We start from the raw sequence: 5604 nt of genomic DNA, 5'->3' as shown, positions 1-5604 counted from the left end.
TTTCTGGCTTTAGGATAAGTCTTTTTTTTTTTCTGCAAAAAGCCAACAAAGTCATTATTTCATTTTATGCTTTTTTAGGCTCTGTCTCAACTACTCCATTCTGCCACCATAGCACAAAAGCAGCCACAGATATTCGTAAACAAACAAGTGTGACTGTGTTTCAATAAAACTTTACTTGAATTTCGTACAGTTTTCACGTTGCAAAATATTTTATTCTTTTGATTTTTTTTCAGCTATTTAAAAAAATGTAAGTTCTCAGCTTGCAGGCCCTACAAAAATAGACAGTGAACCATGAGAGAACTCAGATTCTAAGGAATTGTTGCCCAGCCAGAGGCAGGAAGGAAGAACAGAGCTTGGCCTCAGGGACGACTGTCTCCAGAGACCCCGCAAGTCCCGGAATCTCTCTCTGCCTGTTGTCTCCACTTTTTTCTTCGCTCTAACTGTAAACTGTAGTCTTCCTCATGTAGGAAATGCTATCACTGATGGTCTCTGAGCCTCACATCTCTTAGCTGTAATCATGGAGACTTGCTGAGATGACTCTAAATCCTGGACCTACATTTCTTGGGACAGGATGGCCCTGGTCCACTTGGGTTGAGAACCAACACAGGAATAGACACTTCGGTTATGGGTGTGGGGAGGAAGGAAAATGTCGAGTAGCGTGGAAACCCCAAAGGTGTGAAGGGCAAGTCTCAGATAAGTAGGAGTCTGAGGTGGACCAAGCAATGATTGTCTACCTCAATGGCTCATAAAACAGAGTGTGAGTGCGTGTGAGTGTGTGTACGTGTGTGGTAGTGGAGACAAAACATCCATACATTATTATAGATTTCCAGAATGTGTTCTAGTAGGGTCTTTAGACTATGGCTGTCCCAATAATTGCATATAGCACTTTTCGAGTCAATAAGACTGATCAACAACACTACCAGGAAAATAGCCATTTGAGGCATGCTGGGGAGATATGCTAACACTAAGTCTTGTTCATTTGCAAATTTTAAACATTGCTCCTCGTTTTGCCGAGGATTTGATAAGCATCTTTCTGAGAAAGACTCTCTCCATCTCTGTACCCAATGTTTGCTCTCACTTCAGAGAGAAAATGGTAACGACTTCTGCTCACAGGGAGGTCAGTGCTCTTTTTGCGGAAGTTTTAAACTAATGGCTCCTCAGCAGGATCAGAGCAGACAGGTCACTGCAAACACCCAAAGGTCTCGCTCACAGATATAGCCAAAGGGACGACAACACAGGGGAGGACGAGTTGGGGGCAGGCGGCCAGCCGGCCGTGTCCTGTTTCCAGCCTGTTTGCTTGTTAGTCACTGGAAAAGCATAGGATCTCGTGGTCTGATCAGAGGAACAAGCCCAAGGCGGCAAACACCGCAACGAAAGGGCCAGCGGCGGGCCGTGAGGCAGTCTGCGTCAGTCAGACTCTCCAAATCTGCGCTTTCCCTCATCCTCCTGAACAGTAGAAGTGGCATGCTGGGCTGCCGGCTTCCTGGGCCGCACAGCCCGCAGGGAACAAGAGCATCGGGCCCTCACAGCCCCGGCACGCTGTGGTCCCTCTCGGCAAAAATTATCCGCAGCCGCTTGGGACTGGGCGTTGCGCTAAAGGGGAAAAACTAGAATATTACCCAGACCAATCCATCCCAAGCTATTAGGTCGAGACCCAAGCAAGGAGGGCGCAAACTGCCTTTAAGCCGCGCAGTACCAAGGCCGATGCAGCGTTTGTCTGCCGGGCCTCCTCAGTGCCCTTTTGGTATCTCCTCCTGATTTTAGCAACCTCATTTATTCAGCAAACATTGATCGAGGACCTATTATCTATCCAAGACTCTGCTGGGGGGCTGGGGTGGATAGAAAGAATAAAATGATTAAAGGGGAGTTTGTGGTCTAGGAGGGTAATTACATATGTGAACCAACAATTAGGATATGATGTAATAAGGACCAACGGAGGGGAAACCAATCAGGGCGGGCTTCAGAGAGAAGGTGGCATTTGATAGAGATCTTGAGGAATGAATGAACTTTGCCAAATGTAGAAAAAGAAAGGCTATTTTAGGCAGAGGGAGTAGCAAAAGGTGAGCGAGAATGGTGAGTTTCAGTGAATTGAGATTCGGTGAGTAATTCAGTGGGATGAGACCTGGGGTTATGTGAGAGGTAGTGACAGAGGTAGGTCCGGATGGTTAGATTGGAGTCAAGATGTACAAGGTCATTGGCAGGAATAGGTACTGAGGGTCAGGTCACTGCCCGGGGCACCGTCATCTGGCAGGTCAGTTAGAGGGAGCTGCTTTTGACAATGCAACGAAAATGTTACAGAAACTTTATCTCTGGATAACTGGAGAGAGCATGCAAGGACCCAGCACTAAGGAGGAGGCACTCACTCACTTGCTTTATGTAGGAGGCGGCTAGCTCGCATGAGAGTAAATCACAGACACGCCTCGTCCCACTCAATAAACGCTCCTGTCCGCTGTCACGTAAGTAAGCTTAACACAAACTTACTCCACTGTACTCACAGTGTTTTGGAGCGTCCCAAATTGCTCGCAAAGCTTGTTTATGAGCCATAAAGAAAATTTGTCTTATTATAGTCAAGTCTCATTTTGGACCCCAAATATCGGATAGCTCAGTAATCCCTGCCTCATTCCGCAGACTGGACTCCACCACATACACTAATAGCTGTATTTCGTTAAGCTGTCACGTGTGCCAGGGACTGTGCTGAACACTTCACGTCATTTAATACTCCCATGAACACTTAGAAGTGTAAATAATTATTATTTTCATTTATGGATGAGGAAACTGAAGCAGTTTTGCAACCGCTGATTATAATCCAAAGTATGTGCTCTGGCTTGAAGGGAATTCGGAAATAGCAGCCCCACACTGCACGAAGTCAATTTAATGGCAGCTTGTTGAAATAAACATATGAAAAACCTCCCAAGTTTACCACTTTGAAAGGGATAGCACACATTCTGAACTTCGATTTGCATATGGCAGGTGCCTATACATGGACTAAATGCACTGAGTCTGCATCTATAATGATGGGAGGTTGTGATGGAAAAGAGAGGCCAACGTTGGCATGAAATGCATGCTTAGCCGTTTGTCTAAAAAGTGCATTCATCTTTGATAAGCACTTGAGCTCTCCATATTGCAATGTTTTCTGCTTTTAAGTGAGAAGATCAGCATCCACAATCACAGCAACAAGCAGCAGAAATTTGCCAGGAGAACAGAAACTGAGCCCGAAGGAAGTGGATCAGAATTATGGCCTTGCGTTTACGAGCTGCGTTGATGGATGTTGGTCACATCTTCCAGTTTCCGAGGAACTTTTAAATACTTCCCTTGTCATCACCTGCGAGTCGCTTTCTCTGGAAGGTGGAAGGCAGACGCTGACCTTTCCAGCCTTCTCGTGGGCCAGGGCACAGCTACATGTCTTTGGCTGGGCTGGCGGGTGTACCTGTGGGAGACTCCGGTTTGCAGGAAAGTACCACGCGGAGACAGACACCACAGAGAACATTTTCTGCGGCAAGTGCCATGGTGAAGGCGTCTGGCTGTGGGGGCCATCAGGGATAGAGAGTCTGAGGCCAGTGTCCGCCATGGAGAGCACCATGTCTGTGCCCGGGGGGGGGGGGGGGCCAGTGGTTGGAATCCTTGTTCTGCGGTGCGGTCGGGTTTCTTGGCTCCAAGGCTGATCATCTGCCTCCCTCCACACCCCCAAAGACCATGAACTCCCTAAGAAACACTTTGGTGGGCTGCTTTTCTCCTTAAGCAAGCTGGAGTGGGTTCCTCTGTTCGCTGCTAAGGACCTCGCCCGCAGCCCTGTGATCCGCCCTCCCTGCCCATGCTGATTTCCTTATGTGCAAAATGGAGATGAAAGTCGCTCACCTCACAGTATTTTCACAGGGCTTTTATGAAATTCTTTACGGAAGGATCACTGAAAATTCTAAGTAATTGTATAAGGATCAGTTATCTGAATTTAAGATGAAGCAATTTGATGCGGTCACTGTAGAAAAATTTGGTAGTTCCTCAAAAATTAAGCATGGGATTACCATATGATTCTATAATTCTACTTCAAAAGAATTGAAAGTAGGAATTCTAACTCCAAGGTTGCAAGCAGCATTATTCACAACAGCGAAAAGGTGTTTGGGGACAACCCAAGTGTCCATTGATGGATGAGTGGATAAACCAATTGTGGTGTATCCATAGAATGGACTATTTCTCAGCCTTAATAAGGAATGAAATTCTGATACTTGCTACAACATGGATGAGCCTTGAAAACATGCCGAGTGAAAGGAGCCAGACGCAAAAGGACAAATACCGCATCACCCCGCCTATGTGAGACGCCTAGGATGGCAAATTTGTGGAGATGGAAAGTAGGTTAGTGGTTACCAGGGTCTGGGGAGAGGGGAATGAGACGTCAAACAAAACAAGGACCGTTTCAGTTTGGGATGAAGAGCAACTTCCAGAGCTGGATGATGGCTGCACAACAGCACGAATGTACTTAACGCCAGTGGATCGTACACTTAAAAATGGTTAAAGTGGTAAATTTTTTGTTTTGTGTATTTCATCACAGTAAAAATGATGCAGAAGGAGAAGCGGGGGATGGGGAGAGGGAAAGAAATATCCCAGTGACACACTGGAGTTTTCAGAAACTGTGGCATTGGCTCTTTTTCATTTAGGCTGGGAGGAATGTAAATGGGCACAGCCCCTACGGAGGACCGTTGGGGAAAAACTATTTAAAAAGCAAATGTGGGTCTATAGCCATGCTACCCGGAATGTGCCCGATCCCGTCTGATCTTGGAAGCTAAGCAGAGTCAGGCCTGGTTAGTACTTGGATGGGAGACCACCTAGGAAGACCAGGTGTTATAGGCGTAAAAAATAAAAAAAATAAGAGATTGTAAGAGGACAAGGTCCTTGCAATCTGTGAGGTCAACCACGAGTTGCCTCGCCTAAAAACATAAAAAATAAAAAAGCAAATGTATATCACGGGTGGCCTCGCAGCTTGTGCAACTTACAGCCTAACTAATAATTCGTTACCACCTCTACCTGCTCTCATTTGGCCTCTGCATCCTCAATGCTCCTTCTGGATTTTAGTGGGAAAAGATCTCCAAGAGTGGGAATGACTGTGTGTGTGTGTGTGTGTGTGTGTGTGTGTGTGTGTGTGTACCTTCCAGTTCCCTCTTCCTTATTGCTGAAAGTTAGAGAGGAGATCATGTGTGTTCAGAAAAGTTTTCACGAATCCTTTGTCATGAAGATTTCCGGTAAAGGTGACGGTGAACCTCGTTAGGGTGACTTTTTTTATGTGCCAATTAAATGTCCTGATTCAAGGATTGTGGGGCCTGAAGAGACTGACCAGGCAACAGCCCCGGGCGTTATGATCTGAGCAGCTCATCAGTGCCTCGCAGCTCCTTTGCTGTGGATATAAATGACCGATCTTCTTTCCCTAAGAAAATAAGAAAATGTCGCTGGTCGTTGCTTCTATGTCTTGTAAGTTTATGTCTCTATTTTATGTTCTGAAGGAGGAAAAGCTCACAGTCAGAGAGAGAAATAATTTTTCCTGCTGCTAATAAGCTATGTATGCCCAAAAGGTTATTTTCTGAAATGTTTTTTTTTTTCTCAAAAATCCTGTGATTC

At 45.8% G+C, this 5604-nt stretch overlaps 1 pseudogene; it reads left to right on the top strand.

Annotated features, from left to right (window-relative positions):
* The first annotated feature begins 4723 nt into the window (after nt 1-4723).
* Nucleotides 4724-4842, top strand: LOC118602219 (annotated as a pseudogene).
* Nucleotides 4843-5604: the final 762 nt, after the last annotated feature.

This window comes from Rousettus aegyptiacus, unplaced genomic scaffold (assembly GCF_014176215.1).
Source record: "Rousettus aegyptiacus isolate mRouAeg1 unplaced genomic scaffold, mRouAeg1.p scaffold_m13_p_4, whole genome shotgun sequence".
NCBI lineage: Eukaryota > Metazoa > Chordata > Mammalia > Chiroptera > Pteropodidae > Rousettus > Rousettus aegyptiacus.
Note: the sequence above shows the minus strand (reverse complement) of the source record. Positions and strands in the feature narration are given on the sequence as shown.